Source organism: Doryrhamphus excisus, linkage group LG11, assembly GCF_037039965.1.
Source record: "Doryrhamphus excisus strain RoL-2023G ecotype Guam linkage group LG11, RoL_Dexc_Guam_v1.1, whole genome shotgun sequence".
In the NCBI taxonomy this organism is placed as follows: domain Eukaryota; kingdom Metazoa; phylum Chordata; class Actinopteri; order Syngnathiformes; family Syngnathidae; genus Doryrhamphus; species Doryrhamphus excisus.
Window position 1 is genome coordinate 16864458 of NC_136367.1, and position 19521 is coordinate 16883978.

At 39.9% G+C, this 19521-nt stretch overlaps 1 non-coding gene across 1 annotated transcript; it reads right to left on the bottom strand.

Annotated features, from left to right (window-relative positions):
• Nucleotides 1-15063: 15063 nt before the first annotated feature.
• On the bottom strand, nt 15064-15136 carry trnaf-gaa (transfer RNA phenylalanine (anticodon GAA)). The gene has a single exon. It is a non-coding gene; the product is annotated as a tRNA-Phe (tRNA).
• Nucleotides 15137-19521: the final 4385 nt, after the last annotated feature.

Here is a 19521-nt window from a genome sequence, read left to right on the forward strand (position 1 = left end):
GTGTTTTGCTTCCATCCTGGTTCTAAGAACTACGTTGTAGTTTCCTGTGTTGACCTTCCTGTGTTCATCAGACAAATAATCTGGCTTACTTGGCAGCAGACTGGATTAACCTGGAATGATTTATGGACTGTAGACGTGCATAGCACCACTGACTTGTGTACTGTATACATGTATGTATAGGATAAAGGGAAAACTAAGTTATGTGTATAGTAGACCTGCTAATAAAGACCAACATATGTGTTGTTTAAATACATGCAAATAGAAACGTACCACATCTCTGGTACCTGACACACACACACACACACGTCGTGGAAACTTCTTACCTGCATAGTGATCTGCAGGGTCATTTCCAGACTGATCCTCTCACATCACATCACCAGATAAACCCTCTAACCAAATCCTCCTGGGTCACCAAACACATAAGTCCACACTAAAAATACGACATGCTATTCGCCAATTCAGACGGCCGAGGATCTATTATTACACATAAGTCTGCTTCACATACAAATAAACAAGGGGATCATTCAGAGGGGAAACAATTTGCTTGGCTGACACCGATATCGAAAAAGGTAGAAGTCACATGGTCACATGTGAGGGATGTTGACAGAACCTTGGCTGATAAGTACATTCTTTGCCGACCTGCACGAGCAGAACCACGGCCTGATTGGGCCACAACTATAAATGTGTAGCCGAGCAAGGAGGTCAATCCATCATCGCTTCAACCCTTCCTGAAGCTGCATGGCCTCCTGACCAGGAAGGTTGTCTATGGATGTGTTCGAAACCGCATACATATCTAGTACTCATACTAACTCTTTGAGTATGCAGAAAAGTTCCCGGATTGGCCAGAAATGTTGAGTATGTATCGTCAGCTTACTACTCACACTAAAATTACCCAGAATGCAATGCAATGTGACGCCACCTAAAAAAAAAAAAAAACATTGGCTGAACACTGAGCAGCAGGATGGACCAAACAGGCGGTGTCGACCAGGATATATTGCGAGTTGGTTCTTGTTTTCAAAGTAAAAGCAGTGATTTATCACTATGTTTTTTTTGTATGAGAAAAGTAAGGGGGTGTTTTATTTTGTGAAAATAATAATAATGCTTTGCTCACTTCAGCTAGATTAAATTTTGCTGAATTCGTCCGAACTAAATTGTAAACGGTTGGTATTTGGACAAATAAATGGCACACTCAGGATCTAAACAGTCACTTTCTCGTCTGTTTTTTTTTTATTTTTTTAATTTCAATAAAGTTAAGTATTTAAAGAGTGAGGGGGCAAATACAAATAAACCGCCTCAGCTCATAACCTGAATCCTTAATATTATGATCTACTAGTAGAATAAGTACTTTGAAACTCTCCAATGTGTCCCCAGGTCACAATTCTTGTTCCTTGCAACAAAATCTAATATTAGCAAAAGTTAATATTCCCTCACTCATCTTTTGGAGGGCATGAAACAGTTCTTGTATTAATAACCTACATACCTAATTAATTAGTTCAGTATAGCCTCCCATACAGAACGCAACAGGGAGAGGAATAACACTTTCCAACTGAGTTAGATTAACAGCCAGATCTAGATGTGCTGTGAGTGACATGTAAACAGCCAATCACATCACACGGGCCATAACAAGACAAATACAAGGAAGTGACATGGGCAATGTGGTAGTTTTTAACAGTTGTTACATAAACCAACCAAACAAAGTACATGTAAATAGCAAAATGTTTGTAAATTTTGAGTTGGTGAACTTAATTTATTGCTCTATGGTTCTACCATCTTACTTATTGTGTGGAAATATGGGGTAATAACTATAAAAGCAATCGTCACTCGCTAAATGTACTGCAAAAAAGGTCAGTAAGGATAATTCATAATGCCGCCTACAGAGAACATACTAACTCCTTATTTCTAAAATCACAAATACTTCAACTTGCTGATGTAGTTAATCTTCAAACAGCTAAAATAATGCATAAGGCTAAACATAACCAATTAGCTAAAAATGTCATCCAATACTTCTCTACAAGAGAGGAGAAATATGATGTCAGGGAAGAACTACATTTGAAACACTTATATGCTAGGACTATGTTAAAAAGCCATAGCATTTCAGTATGTGGAATCAAACTATAGAATGGATTGAGTAAGGAAATCAAACAATGCACAACGATGAGCCAATCCGAGAAACAATACAAGCAGTTGATGTTTGCTAAATACAAGGATGAAGAGTCTTGAACCAGTCATGATGTGCTATATACATATATCATTAAATTGACACTTACTATGGTACACATTATGTCATTGTATGGTCATATCACTTTGTACTTCGGTATGTGACAAAAAATAAAAAAATAAAAATAATTAAATAAAATAAAGTAAAACAAAACCCTAAATTATATTAGGAAAGCAGGAAGTGAACAAATGTAACAGTTACTGATTGTAAAAGTACCAGATTGAGGGGTAGGATTTAATAAGCTCCTTTTAGAACAGTGAACTGATTATGTGATGCATTCAATTGTAATCTGATGCATGTTCAAATGAAATAAAACTATTACCATTACCATGGGAATTGAACAATTTTACTCCTACAAAATGTTGAGAAAGATTATGCCAGCTGTGTTAAAAACAGTTACGGTATGTTCGTACGTAAGCGAACAATACTCGAGCTCCAGCACGTCGTGATGCGTGACATGCATGAGTGCGTGTCTGGTTACATCCTTGACATTTCCTCATGCATGTGTCAGGATGTCTGCAGCCTCTCCGTCGGCAATCACAGATGATGCTGGATGGATAGGAGAATGGGAATACATGTTGGCAACATCCCTCACGGCTATAAACACGCTCATCTCTCCCTACCACAAATAACAGCGCTTACACACCTTATCGCATTCTATTAAAAGCTCAGCACTGACCTAAGCACAATGACATGCCCTCTGTTGTTCCTCTGCGGGCCACTTTTACATCGCTGTGCAAAGACAAACTGAATTTGTATGCAGCTCGGTGTCACCCAAAAAGTGCACAGACGTCAGCGCATAGTGACTGTGCATTTACGTCTCTATTCATATTCTTTAAAAAAAGACTGGTGTTTTGTACTTAAACAGACTATAAATATAATAATTGTGAAACAGATAGTTTGCCCACTGCATGCAGAAGCACAAAATCTATTAATCCTTGGCTAAAGCTCACACACGTGCAAGAACATAATATGGTAATATAAGACTCTTTAGTTGGTGTGGGCTTTATTGAAATGTGTTGACGTATTCTTCAAACACGCAAGGTCAAGCAGTCCCGCACATACACAATTGAAAGATAACAAATCTATTTAATGAGACAGAAATGGGCTAAGCGCTAGGAGCTACAAGACAAGTGTCGTGTTTTGGAACAGCCTGTATCTCCACTTTGCCTGTGAGCACCAGCAACACAGAAGTGACTTGTGCTTGGGGGGGGGTCCACTGAGCCCCCGCTCATAGGGAGCGTTATTTATTATCTCCTCATTACTCAGCTATTTGGCAACATTTAGTGATGATATTTTCTGACTGGGGCTGCACGGTGGGCGAGTGGTTAGCGCGCAGGCCTCACAGCTAGGAGACCCGAGTTCAATTCCACGCTCAGTCATCTCTGTGTGGAGTTTGCATGTTCTCGCCGTGCATGCGTGGGTTTTCTCCGGGTACTCCGGTTTCCTCCCACATTCCAAAAACATGCTAGGTTAATTGGCGACTCCAAATTGTCCATAGGTATGAATGTGAGTGTGAATGGTTGTTTGTCTATATGTGCCCTGTGATTGGCTGGTTCGCCCGAATACAGCTGGGATAGGCTCCAGCTCCCACCGCGACCCTCTTGAGGATAAGCGGTAGAAAATGAATGAATGTTTTTATTCTGTATTGTTGCAATCCTAGGCTGCACGGCTGTCAAGTGGTTGAGCGCGCAGACTCACAGCTAGGAGACGCAAGTTCAATTCCACCCTCGGCCATCTCTGTGTGGAGTTTGCATGTTCTCCCCGTGCATGCGTGGGTTTTCTTCTGGGATTCCGATTTCCTCCCACATTTCAAAAACATGCTAGCTTAATTGGTGAGTCCAAATTGTCCATAGTTATGAATGTGAGTGTGAATGGTTGTTTGTCTATATGTGCCCTATGATTGGCTGGTGACCAGTTCCAGGGTGTAAGACAGCTGGGATAGGCTCCAGCACCCACTGCGACCCTCGTGAGGATAAGCATTAAAAAATGAATGAATGAATTTTCTGTCTGTATAGTGATGTCAAAAATACATCCGCTAACATCGGCCCCCAATCACATCAGTAAGATACTAAAATGATAAAATGACAGCCTGACCCCTCCACTGCTGACAAAATGTACGGCAAAGCTTTATTTAATGTGTTCTCTTCTGGTGGGTCACTTATGCGGCATGAGGTCTGAGGCATAAAGGTCCAATGTAGCACAGGTGAGAAAACAGCAGGAGGACTTAGCGAGGCCTCCGATGAAATGCATCACATGTTGACACATGGAGTCGGCGGAGACGCTGCCTGTTGACACAAAGTCGTGGGCAGCGCTGGCAGCCACGGACCACTCTGCGCCGGGGCACTCGTGTGCGCACGTGAGGGCAAGCGCACATGTCAGAAAGATTAAGCAAAATGCCTGGCCATATCCCACGTTGATGGCCCTCCCACTGGACAAAATCTTCACCCGAAATGACTGCAGAATGCAACCCTCAGCACATTTCATCCATTTGCAGAAGGAACAGCCGATGCTCAATCTTGCACAATTTTTTTTTTTTTTTTTCATCATAACAAGTACTTAATCTCCTGAAACCAGCGCCTCTCTTATCATCATTTTGGATTCATCACATGGAGCACTACAAAGCTTAGCTGTCGTTTTATACACTTTACTGAAGCAGGAGGCAGCTTGCCTTGCTCATGGGCTACCTCAAACTCTGTTAACCTCTCATCAGAATGATTTATCAAACCAGATGCCTCCTGGACTCTGAGGTCACGTGAGAGGTAAACAGTGGAGAGGCCACTTCGGGTGAGCTGGTTTCTGAGTGAGCGTTTGATTGCAAAAAGCGCTACCCTGATTCTGAGCGTGTTGAAAATGTACACACACAACTTTTGGAAGCACAGCTTGTGTTGTTATAAGACGTTCTGCCATCTTGGATGCTTGCTAAAGTGTGAAAGTCATCATTTATGCTTTGTATTTGCACTGTGCCATATTGGAGCTCAAGGCAATGGTGCTTATTAGAGCTCATGGAATTCGAACACAACATCACATATGATATAGAATCTGATGGTTACACTCTGTTGGAAACGGAATTACTCCCTCATAAATGTCATTAGTTACCATGGAAAGTAATTGTTACATTACTTTTTTGAACAGTCTTCAAATATTCATTCATTAATTTTCTACTGCTGATAACGCTTATCATAAACTAACACCCCTATAGTCACCTTTACACTCATATTACTCAATATAGTAGACATAATGTGAAAAAAATAAGCCATTAAAGACATAGATAAGATTTGAGCACAGTGAGTGGTGGACAGGAAGTGACATCAGGGTTTCAGAGCTGAGTTTCAGCTTGCCGTGGGTTACGGCTGCAAAAGTAACTGGTGTTTTTCATTCATTCATTTTCTACCGCTTAAACTCATGAGGAGTACTGGAGCCTATCCCAGCTGTCTTCGGGCAAGAGGCGGGGTACACCCTGGACTGGTGGCCAGCCAATCACAGGGCACATATAGACAAACAACCATTCACACTCACATTCATACCTATGGATAATTTGGAGTCGCCAATTAACCGAGCATGTTTTTGGAATGTGGGAGAAAACCTACGCATGCACAGCGAGAACATAAAAACTCCACACATCGATGATGAAGCGTGGAATTGAACTCGGGTCTCCAAGCTGTGAGGCCTGCGCGGTAACCACTCACATTCAATTTAGAGTTGCCAATTAACCTAGCATGTTTTTGGAATGTGGGAGGAAACCGGAGTACCCGGGAAAACCCACGCATGCACAGTGAGAACATACAAACTCCACACAGAGATGACCGAGTGTGGAATTGAACTCGGGTCTCCTAGCTGTGAGGCCTGCGTGCTAACCACCACCTTCAAATATGTAAAATAATTTGTATTAGGTGTGCTATTGAGATGTTTCATGAGATTCGGACTAAGGATTGTGTTTATCTGAGTGGACACTAGCTATTTAGTTCCCTGTGTATTAGGGATGAAATACGGCTACTGAAGTAATATCATCATTGATATAGATATATTTAGCATAAAATTCACAGCACAAATGCATGGCATTGTAAAATTTGAAAAAGTAATTAGGTCACCTGTAAATAACGACGCTGTTATTTTTAACACTCTTACGTCCATCACTGGCTATAATGGCAGCCTTGAAAGTGGGCATAGCAACTTCATGTGTTAATCCACAACAATGTGCCGCCTCCAACCATATCTCCGCAAAGCTTGAAGAATCAGATGAAGATTCCATTCTTAAAGTTCACATGAGCGTCCTGTTGACAAAACAATGTACACAATGCCACAGTTGGTGCCAACCCATCCAAATTCTACACTGACATTTACCTGGAACGGCTTTAAAAGTTACATCACACTGGAAAACAACTGGGCTGTTAACCACATGGTGAGAATTGGCAAGGGAAGAACAATAGATGGTGGCGGACAATCCGCCCGATCGGGTTGTACAAATGAAGCCTGCCAATAAAACACACAAATATAATCAACACGTAAGAGCTATGTTACTTAACAAAAAGGTCAAAGGAAATAAAAACAAAAATAGCCATCAATAAAACCAGCTCCCAAAGAAACAAGGTCTTTTACCTTGACCGTACAACAAGTACTTATTCGTATGCCCAATAAACTGCATGTTCCTCAAGAGAGAAAAATGACGATACAAGTCGAAGTACATTCATACACATAACACCAAGTGCAAGTACACGTGAGCTGGTGAAATTAGGACCAGCAAAGCCAGAAAGAGAATAGTTTGGTCTAAAGCTATCATACCAAGAAGCGAAACATGTCAACACATCAAACAAAACACCTGTCAAAGTAATGATAGCATTGAACGTCAGGTCAGAATCCCCGGGTACTAGAACAAGAAACTGCTAATACCTGCACTTTCTAAGTGTAGTCGTGTCGAGACAAGTTGGTACCCTCCGGTGAAAAAGGGGTTCAAATACAGCCCTTAACTGAATACTATATTTCACAGCTGGATGCCTCTGAAAATATTACACAACAGTCCTATGCTAATTGTTAGCAACGGCTTAGTTCGAGTCATATATGATTGAAACTTGGTTGAGCATTTCAGTATGTGGAATCAAACTATGGAATGGATTGAGTAAGACCCTCAAACAATGCACAACGATGAGCCAATTCAAGAAACAATACAAGCAGCATGTAAACTCTGTTTACATTTGTTGACAAACATGTTTACTCTGGCCCCAACAAGTTTGCAAAGGGAACCACAACAAAGAAGCTGAAGAGCCATATGCGGCTGTGGAGCAGTGGGTTGCTGACTCCTGACTTAAAACAACAAAATTTGCCACCAGCTGCTTATAAATATCTATGTAGTTTCCAAGAAACGTTGATGCAAAAGTCTATTTCTGCTACCGTTCATGAAGTTTAAATAAAAATAAAAATAAAAATAAAAATAAAAATAAAAATAAAAATAAAAATAAAAATAAAAATAAAAATAAAAATAAAAATAAAAATAAAAATAAAAATAAAAATAAAAATAAAAATAAAAATATTTTTTTATTTAAAAATAAAAATATATTAGGAAAGCAGGAAGTGAACAAATGTAACAGTTACTGATTGTAAAAGTACCAGATGGAGGGGTAGGATTTAATAAGCTTTGCTTCTTCCTGCTCCTTTTGGACATGTGGAACTGTGAACTGATTATGGGATGCATTCAATTGTAATCTGATGCATGTTCAAATGAAATAAAACAATTACCATTACCATTACCAAATTATTACCGATTCTAGATATGGCTTTGCACCAACATTTATGGTGGGCCTCGGAATACCTTTCCAAATTGGAGCTTGACATAAACATGGTTCCTAATGAGACACCTGATTAGAACAAGGGTTAAATGTAAATTTAGTAACACCCCAACAAAAGGTCCTCTTACAGAGCCTTTCTGGTTGATAGGCTATGAGCGAAGGAGGGTGAGGCAGAGGGAAGAATGTGTCTGGCTTCGACCCAGCACCGTGCAAAACTCACTTTCAGTCAGTTGGCATCATGCTCTTTACCTTCTCAATAACAAATACCACACCCTTTTTTTTTTAAACATTTGTTTACGTCCAACAGAAGCCAACAATCCACACCAATGCCGACCTTAAACAAAACCCGCCTCTTTAGAAACTTGACTAAAAGATTCCAAGCCTGAGAGATTATCACAGATTAAAACTAGTCACACTTTCCATGACTGAGAAATGGTGACAAATTTGTAAGGCCCAGCCATGAAGGTGAACCACAGCCATGATGGTCAGTCACTTGGTGAAGGGGTGAAGTCTATGAGGCTCCGCAGCCTATATGAGGTCCAGTTATCCCTCATTTATAGCAATGATTTGGTCCCAGAAGTACAATTCCTTCTTTAAAAATGTAATATTTCCAAAGCTATATCATATAAAATGTTTACAATCTGAATACGCTCTCTAGACATGAGAACAAAACCTTATCATCCATTTTTGAATCACCTGATGGATACATCATCTCAACATTTGACTTATCCTGCGTCGCCAACATTGCTCATGAGTTAATATACAGCTAGTCATCATCAAAGCATCCACCTGTTTCCAACCACAGTAAATCAGAGTGTGGTGGCAGCCCAGCTAGCCTTCCGCAATGCGAGGGAACCCTCATCTCATTTTGTCTTATGTAATAACCATACAACTGCCCTCTCCATTACGCTACAGCTATTCTAATGGATTGCTGTGAAGATCTTTTTGCATTTGTTGGCATCACTTTCAATCGAGACTGCACGGATGCCAATTCAAGCCCACGGAAAAACCTCTGAATGAACGAGGATGGGTCATCTGATATAGACATTGATAATGTGCTAAAGCTTAGAACTTGTCAAACCATCACAACAGAATAATGTCACCAGGAAGATCAGCGAATATTTTAAGGTCAAAAATAACATTAAGATAGAGCACACTAACTTTAAACTATCACCTCCGTCTCTCAGATTTGTTTTTTTTACTAATAATAGGCCAAAGTCAACCACGCAACAGCATGATTAATTAATTAATATATTTGGAAAAAACTTTTTGAAGAGCAAGTGACTCGGGATGCACTTGTATTACAACCCATGCTATACTACAGCGCATATTCTATTTTAAAGGGGACTTATTGAGCTTTTCACACTTTTCTGACCTATAAATGCAGTGACATCTTTCATCTAAACAAGCGCTTCTCAAGGTAAATCGTCGACTTGGTTCTGTGTATTTTTAATCAAAATAATAGTCAAGCCAAAATGTTGTGTTGCTGCTGGATGTTCACATCATCCGAGTGATACTGTTTGTTTTGTTTTCCAAAAGAGGAGGGTTTAAGACAACACTACACCCGTAGTTTTTTTGTTTTTATTGTAGTGATCAATTCATTAACGACTGCTTCAACGGAACACCTTTAGAAGAAACATTTGTCTTGAAAGTATGGTATACACTACCGCTCAAAATTTGGGATCACTTGCAAATTTCTTTGTTTTCCAAAGAAAAACACATTTTCATGCATTTTACAAATACATTTTTATCCATTTCACAAACAATTAAAATTAATCAGATGATTTTCAAAGAACGATGTACATTTTTGCATAGAGGCCTACTATCAACAACTGTCAGTCATCTGCATCAATCTCCTGGTATGGCTGCTAATCCAAGTCCATCATTTAATAAGGCTAATATATTATAAGAATACCCATCTAAAAATTTAAACTAAAACTAAAATGCCTTACCATGCTGTTAACTACTCCATTCAGAGAGCAGCACAAACTGGGTCTAACAAGGACAGAAAAACAATGCACAACTGTCAACCCTGTGAATCCCGTTATATATTCATTCGGATTGGCACTTTTATTTCAGAATGAGGTGTATACAAAGATAAATTCTTTACATTTGAGCAAATAAACCAAATGCAATTGGAATATTTGGGTCCATGTATACATGGCTAATGTCACTTCCGGAAATGACGCTGAACTGCGAGAGCTAGTTGGTCATGGCTGGCGGCAAGAACTCTACATTTAATTTATGCAAATTTACCGTTGGCTTACATAAAATCAAACAATGTAAAACATAATTACAAATGACATTTAAGAGAAGCTAATGAATTATGTCAGGGACTGTTTAAATAAGTTAGTGTTTGGAAACATAATGGCATGTATGCATTGTTTTCTTTTGTGCAGTCATGCTATTTCGTCCTCCAAAATGTTTGAAGAGCATTGTTACATAAGAAGTCTAGAACCATGTGTGTGTGTGTGTGTGTCGAGAAAGCGAGACGGAGACAAGCAGGCCGGCTCCAGACTGATATCCATTGACGAAATACTTCAGTGGGATACCCAATCCTGCCAGTGGGATTTACAGGTTGTGTGTGGTTGAGAGAGAGAGAGGCAAACACAGTATCAGTCAGGCCTTACTTTCTGGACCTATCAGGTAGACTGCTTTTCATCACAGGTTCTGTCCTTGTCTACTGCCTCTATTTTGGACTTCCTCATTTATAAAGTCATAAAACAGATGGTGTGAAAAGCAATGATGTGCCAACATGGATGATGGAAATGGAGGCCTGGCTTGGATGAAGCAACGGTGAAGTGGTGCTTGGACAGCTACTGTGCTGACACACATTGCCGTATTGGGTAACCACCATAACCCCTTGCCATTGACCGTTCCTGGTCAAGCTCCTTCAACTTGTGACTTGTGAGTCGGTTCATAGACAAGTAAACGGTCAATGGTGCTTCCTGTTGTGTCAATCACAATAAAGACAATAAAATGTTATTTTACTAATCATAGTATGATTTTTTTTACTGCTGCCTTGTGTGTCACGTGTGCGATGGGCCCCAACACCCAGCCACTGGAGATATCCAGTGCCTATCTTAAGCCTGGAAAGGCATCTGGCATAAAAACCAAGCCAAACAAATCATGCGATTGACGTACTGTGGCAACCACTCATGGCTAAACCCGAAAGGCCGCATTTAAAACTTTCATTCAATTACATAATAATGGTACACATCTGCAGAAGTACAGGTAGGTCAACTACTACCAAGAAATGCGCCATTCTGAAAGGCATGCAAGAGGAAAATTCTTCCACTTTTTCTTGGAGTTAGTTCAAGAACTCGTGGGTGTGTCCATTACTTTCTGCTCTGTGTGCTGGGAAAATGTCTGTTTTGTTTTAAAGGACGCCAGGGAAGTCGCACTCTGACCAATGACATAACCTTTCCTTGTCACTCTTGGTACCTAGGTAGGTAGGTAGGTAGGTAGGTAGGTAGGTAGGCAGATACGTAGCTAGGTAGATAGATACGTAGATAAGTAGGTAGATGCGTAGGTAGGTAGGTAGGTAGGTAGGTAGGTAGGTATTAGATACGTAGATAGGTAGATAGGTAGGTAGGTAGGTAGGTATTAGATACGTAGATAGGTAGGTAGGTAGGTATTGGATACGTAGATAGGTAGGTAGGTAGGTATTAGATACGTAGATAGGTAGGTAGGTAAGTATTAGATACGTAGATAGGTAGGTAGGCAGATATGTAGGTAGGTAGGCAGATACGTAGGTAGGTAGGCAGATACGTAGGTAGGTAGGTTTGGTAAACACGGGGGCATGCAGGGTTCAAAAAAATAAGGGAATGGTACAATGTAAAGTAGTATAGTAAAATAAAATAAGGTACAAATAGCAGTAGAGCAGTATGTTACAGTAGAGCTAAAATATGTAAAATATAATAGCAAAGCAAGCAAAACATAATGCAAAAACCCCCATCTCGTGCTGTTATGCAAGAGAACGTACGCCAAGTCAATGTCAACCTGGGCCAGTGTTTAGCAACAGGAGTTTAGCAACATACCATTCAAAATTCCCTCAGGAATTTTTCAAGTTATCACCGCTTGACAAGTCCTGTAACATCTTCATTTGTCTCGAGTCAGGCTTAAGTCATCCATCAATGTTATGAACGCTGTTGGTAAAAACACTGACCCAAAGGCATCCCAAGACTCCACCTTCAATGCATGCTTGGCTTTTAGTGCTATAGTGCTATATGGCGAGCACACAGATGTTTGTGTCTTCCTATATATACCTGGTCTTAAAAATGATGGGTATGGTATGGTAAAAATATCATGGTTGCGTGGTATTACAATTAATAAAAATGTGTTATTTTCAAGAGGAAAAAAATTTAAACAATATAATAAAACATGATTAATGCAGAACGCAAGTAATGTACGTTATTATTTCATAGCGCGGCAAAGTTCACAACTTGTCCACCAGTGTATTTGCTGAGTTTTGATTCATCTGCTTGTGTGGTGACTGACCCACAATATAGTTAAAGGGGACCTATTGTGCTCATTTTCGACCTTTTCTATTGAGCTGTGGACTCCTATAGAGCAGCTACACATAATAACCGGCACAGAAAGCTTTGTAGAGCTTCAAGAATCTGCACCTATTCCAGCTGTATTCCAGCTCTTTCAGTCAGTGAAAGAAAAAACTCTAAAACCAAGCATTCAGAGCCATCCTAAACGTCTTTCAGAAAAGTGGAAAAAGCATAAGAGGTCCCCTTTTAAGACATTTACCAAGTTTCACTTCCGTTTGTAGCAACTGTTTCTAAGGGATTGTTGCTTGCCACATGTCCACATTTGGTGACCGCTCAAAGTTGAGTAAGATCGGTCGTAAATGTACTCAAACAGCATTACTGTATGTGTGACTTGATGCTAATGAGGCAGCTAACATCTGCGCTATCTATGCCGTGACGACAACTTGCCCGATTTTTGGCAACGAGTAAGTTACACAGCACGGATCAGTACGACCGAGTGGTTTACTCTACAAAAGGAGACTTGCAAGAAAAAGACAATGGTAGACATCGCAGCCGCAGCGGTTATGCAAGCCTTGAACCAAGGCCCAATTGTCTGGGACAATCTATGAGACATGCCTTGCAAGTGAAGGGAGCCCTGATTAACCAGAGCAAAACATCTTCTCGTCACCGGCTATTGGACTGCCCACCACCTGCAGACTTCATTCAACGTTCACAACTGGCAGGAAGAAAGCTCCCCAGGAAACCAAATTCTACCAATGGAAAATGCGGTGCCTGCAACAATGAGTGGCTACCACACACAGGATGTTACCTTGCTCCAAATGACATAGCAGCACATTAAAAGGTGGAACAATCATCAATAAAATGTATAACCAGTGCCTCATTTCCTTCTAACACAATTATACAATAACACAGACACACTTCCAAACGCTGACATAACTCATCTGGCTTTAAATGTTCATTTAACAACGGTAACGACTTGGATTATGGGCTACTTGACAAGCTTAAAAAGGCACAAACAATTCAATTCTTCTGTCACTCACGCACAATGTGGCTTCTGTAGACGGCTTTCTGTCGCTTCATCATCAATGGACTGTTGATTGGTACATCAGCACACAGCCAACGGGCCATTCATCCCACTTTCAATGGGAATGACGTAAATCCTTGGTCTGTTAGGTCGCTGGTGGCCTGGACCTGTTGGACCGTGGCCCTGGACATGCTATACCCGCTTCACAATGTTCCGCAACCTTTGACTGGACTTGTTGGCTAAATCGGAGTCTTTTAGTGCTTAAGCTACGGTGGTATTGTGCTAAGTCACAATGCTATGAATGTTTTTATTTGAATGTATCCTTAATATGTGCACTTTCTTGTAGCAATTAGCTATTTCTATGTCCAATCAAGTCATTAAACAACATCTCGCCTGAACCCAACACTGTATACGCTAATATTGACGTCCTTGGGTTCTTTTCTGCAGTGGAACTCACAGCACATCCATTACGTTCCTGACAACATGGCTGATTTTCACTTCCTATAAAGAACAGCTGTGTTATTTTATTCCCCTTCCAGCAAATTTAGGTAAAAAGTCACAGCACAAGACAAACAACAGAACGGAAGAACAGCACAAGCAACTTTTACTTGTAAAAACGTTTACAACCAGCAGTAAATATTAGACATGACATTGTGTGTTATGATTATTTGTGTTGTTCATAACATTTTTCAAAAAGCCTTACAAATTTCTTACCATATATAAAGCATAAATTAATGATGACGTGTCGTCATTTTATTATTGGTAATGTGCCATGAATTCATTATAACGAATGAATATATTAAATATAAAGAGCCACGAATAACAAATACAATCATGTCGTCAGGTACGAAGATTTGACTTACTCTGTATGGGGGTGAATTATATAACAATACCGCCATCTACCGGCGAATGTGATGATCATTAAAAAAAACATTTAGCATTTTAGCAAGACTGTTGACTGTACCCAAACTACATGTAGTACGCAATAAATCAGAAATCAGTGTGTGAAAGGATGTTTCCATTCATTATAGTCATATATCCCGTTTTTTTACAAACACCCGTGTTATAAATATACGTTTTTATTACAAATACCTGTCTTTTTGGAGGGAGGGGGGTTGAATAATTCCATTGGTCTGTCTAGTCCAACAATTGATCACTCAGCAGACGCCAAATACGGCCGGATGTGGGCCCTGCCTACCAAAATGGCGGCCATGGTGTACTCCGGAAGTTAAACGTATTTTATCTTATGCATGTCTTTGGTGGTTAACATGTTGGAAAATCGGAAATGGACACCTCAAACATTCTGTTGGCCAAGCTAGTCCGTTTGCAAGTTAACGCGCATGCGTGGGTTTTCGCCCATATTACAAGACTGTGCATGTTAGCTTAACTTGAGTCTCTACTGGTCGGCTACCAGTCCAGGTTGTCCCCGATGACAATGGGATAGGTTAGTTATATATATATTCATATAAATATTCATCATGCGTTTGTTCACATTTTATATTTTGTGTATGTAAATTAGCGATAAAAGGTTATCCCCTATGCCGAAACCCGGGATCGAACCAGGGACCTTTAGATCTTCAGTCTAACGCTCTCCCAACTGAGCTATTTCGGCATATGACACGTCGAATACAGTTTGACCATTAGAGGGCAGTCAAACATTAACGTTGTCGCACTAAAAATTAATAAAAAAAAAACCTCCCAAAAAATCCGCTTGCACCTAAACTTTCCCATGCAATGTAACATCATGACTGCATGGGGCTAACTTGAATCCTATTGTTTTACCACTAATATCTACACATAACATCATGCTTGCATATACCACTTTACCCTATAGCTAAACTGGTGCTTAATGATACAAAACATGCTCCCACAAAACCAGCATCACTGGCCTCATTGTACTGACTGTGTTTAAATGCTGTTGATTGATCACCCTGCAGCCTGAATCCCACATAAATGACCTTCTTTTTCCTAGACTGCAGAGTTGGTTTGCACCTCAGTCCCACGCAGCTGAAAACTCCCACGCAGTATTCAAAAGCATGTGTTGGCATCTTTTGAAGAAGAGTGCACTCTTTGGCTCACTGGGACAAGTATGACCTGATCAGGTAGAGAGAGAGAAAGCGCCTACTGAACCAGGCCCATCTCACTGAAAATGCATAGAATAGATTGAGATTTAGATTTAGAAATACATTAATGCATGCAACAGAAATGACATACTGTGCAGTATTCATAATAATAACATTCATTAATATTGTGATGTGAGTGTATGTTTTACTGGCAGTGATAGCCACAGCTCTTTGCAATGTGGCATGAAAACCAATATTATTATTCTAAGATTCCTATTGATGCTGCAATAAAGAACAATATCAGTAGTGAAGCCTAAAATCCGGGTGGGACTGTCCTGTCCGAATATGACGTCACTTGCAAACACAGAAATTTGTGACCGAAATGATTTTAAAGAATACTTAAAACATTGGAGCACACATCTAACCCAGGAAACATGCCTATGAATGTTATTTTTCACAGCGGAAATAACTACATGAACATGTGTTTTTTTGGTGTCGTGAGCACTTTAAACAAGCTAATGCTGAGTAGCTGTGTGATTTGGGGCCAACGGGGGTTCCCCATGTAGATTGTTTGACAGTTTACTTCCTGCACTAAAGCGAGATAATAAACAGTCACTGCGCTATTTCCTACAGTGTAATGCAAATATAAACACAAGCCTGTTAGGGCTGTTCAATTGGCTATACTGTCATAGGACGACAACACAGGCCTTGGTAATGTACTTGATGTACATCAAAAACAGTGTATAAACTGATGAAAACTAATGAAAATGAAAATAAATGAAAATGTAATGCTAACAAGTCCAAATTAGCTAGCTACGTTAGCGGTTAGCGTTGGAATGCTATGCTAAACAGTCACTGAAACAGTGTTCTCGGCATGGTGAGAATGTCTCCAAGGATGCACTAGTTTGGAGCAGTCAAAGGTATAGGACTGGGGGTCGGCAACCCAAATGCGGCTCTTTAGCGCCACCCTAGTGGCTCCCTGGAGCTTTTGAAAAATGTTTGAAAATAGAAAAAGATAGGGAGGGACATATATTTTTTTGTTTTAATATAGTTTCTGTAGGAGGACAAACATGAAACAAACATTCTTAAAGAAATCCGATTTAAATATTTTGGGTTGCCGACCCCTGGTATGGGGGGGTGTGTTCAAGTTAAAGAACATGTCAGGTTGTCGTCTGTTTGGTGGATTTATTAAGGTTTATGATGTGGTACTCTATGCATTCACGCACAGCATCAACTCTGCCAAATGGTGAAGGAGGCTCAAGAAGGCTCAGATGTGTCATAAATCGCTCAACTGACAAACCGGCACACTGTGGTGCGTTTACTGACGGCTGAACACAGTAGGACAAAACAACACTGAAGCTGAACATTATCAGTCACACAATGTAACGTAACAATGTAACTTGTGGGCTTTCTAACAGTCACCGAACAACAACAAAACATAATAAAAACACAACTTTAAGCCGTTGGAAAATTTTAATAAAATGCAAGGAAGGTTATAGTACTCACTTTCTACGGACGAACATTGTCCATTATGAACATTATAATAAGGTTCGTGTTTTGACCAGCGTCCTTGGAGGCAACTCAGACTCTGCACTGATGCGTTTACTTACCCCACAAGTGTTGTAATCGGGAACTACCACAACATTAGTATCAAATGACAAAGGAGAAAATGGGCACAAATTAGAGTCTTTTGTATGTCAACAATATTCATTCATTCATTCATTCATTCTCTAACGCTTCTCCTCACAGTGTGCTGGGGTGCTGGAGCCTATCCCAGCCGTCTCTGGGCGAGAGGCGGAGTACACCCTGGACTGGTCGCCAGCCAATCACAGGGCACATATAGACAAACAACCATTCACACTCGCATTCATAGCCATGGAAAACCCACACGGATGCACGGGGAGAACATGCAAACTCCACAAGGAGATGGCCGAGGGTGGAATCGAACCCTGGTCTCCTAGCTGTGAGGTCTGAGTGCTAACCGCTGTGCCGCCATGTCAACAATATTAAGCAGAATATTTCATTCAAAGAACGTGACCAGGTTATTACTTAATACAGCTACAAAAATTACTTGTGAATTTTATTGTGCAATTCAGTCTAAATATTCACTTATTTTTTTTAAGGTTCATTTGGACATGAAAAAAATCGTTTATAATTACTTTTATTAAACATGTCTGAAAAAAATAAGCCAAACTATACTATCCCGCGAATAAATAAATACTTTTATGGATGGGAGCAAAGGCAATAAGCGACCTTCAGAGTATTTATTTAACATATTCAACTTAAAAGAAACGAAAATGCAATACATTCACATGACATCATGAAAAAAAAGACAGTAAATAGGTGTGTACATACAGTACAGTATAAATATACATCCTTCTGGCTGTGTTTACATTCAGTTAGTGTGTTAGTAGTGATGGTGAGAGATCCCATGGCCCTTGCAAGGGACCCCCGCCCGGTGTGTGCGCCGAGCACGAGCGCAGTGAAACACACAAGTACGCACAACAAAGTCAAGAGCCAACACGGGTCCTATTAATAAACCTTTCAATCTTTTGGTGCTCCTCTTGAAGTGACGCTTGTTCTCTTTGTGTTTGCAGGATGCTAACGTTTGAGGCGAGCCACGGGACCTGATGTCTGGGCTGTGTCTGAACACCAGCCGGCTGCAAAAACATAATCTGCAATAGTCTGCGTAACATCATGTGCGTACTGTACATGTAAAATTCTCCTCTTTTGTATATACAGCATGTACAATGGTGTCATTTTCAGGGAAACAATCGCATGCCTGTATAGCATGGCTAAAACTCCAAATGGATGTTGAAAATCATCCTTGCCGTGTATCACGTGCAATACATATTAGGACAATCAATTGTAATGACACAATAAGTGCTTTATGACAGTATAGCTTGTTGATACAATGGTCTGCATGACACAAAGAGGCAATCAGTTGTAAAGGATTATAAAGTTACTCTTACATTGGCAATAACCAATCTAACTATTATTGGTCCGTTCATTAAAGTGCAAATGTAATATTTGGAGTGTAAGATGAGAGTCCAAGGACCGAAAAGTAAAGTTTGTGTACAAATGCACCCCCAAATATGCACTCTCAACACACTTTTTGTAAAGATGGGACATCATCGATACCAGGGTAGTAACGGTATCGGATTGAGACGTTATATTTTCACATATTTTTGTTTTTTTTTGGTGTACAAATGTATTGTGGATATTTATATATTGTTTACAAAAGGGACTCATTTGTTGACATAGTTACATTAGCTTATATTGTACATACAGATACAGTACCGTATTTTCTGGACTATAAGTCGCATCAGAGTATAAGTCACACAAGACCAAAAATGCATAATTCGGTAGAAAAAAAACATACATAAGTCGCACTGGAGTATAAGTCGCATTTTTTTGCGGGTAATTTATTTTAAACTACTTGACTAAAACTGACATTATGTCCTCTTGGAAGGCAAGTTCTAACAATAAAAGAATAGAGAACAGGTTGAATAGCTGTAAGCTATGCTAACACAATGCTTATTCAGCTACACAAAAAATAAACATGAACAGAAAAGTTGTCCAGTGTTTATGAAACATAAACAATTTTTTAATTTATACATCGCTCTGGAGTATAAGTCGCAGGAACAGCCAACCTATGAAAAAAAGTGCGACTTATAGTCCGGAAAATACGGTATTTTTATTTGCCTAAAATTTTGGTCCTGTCATTTATTCTGATAAAAAAATATTTAGGGCAAGAATCCCAACCATTCGATGATCTTGAAAAATGCCAAAGTATTATTATACCTACATATTTGTGACTTGTTTAAAATCAGCTTTCAAATCAACAGGAGCTCACTCACGGTGCAACCAAAAAATAATAACACAAGTGGAGCACATATTGTATGTGTACCTCATGGACTATAAGTGGATAAAT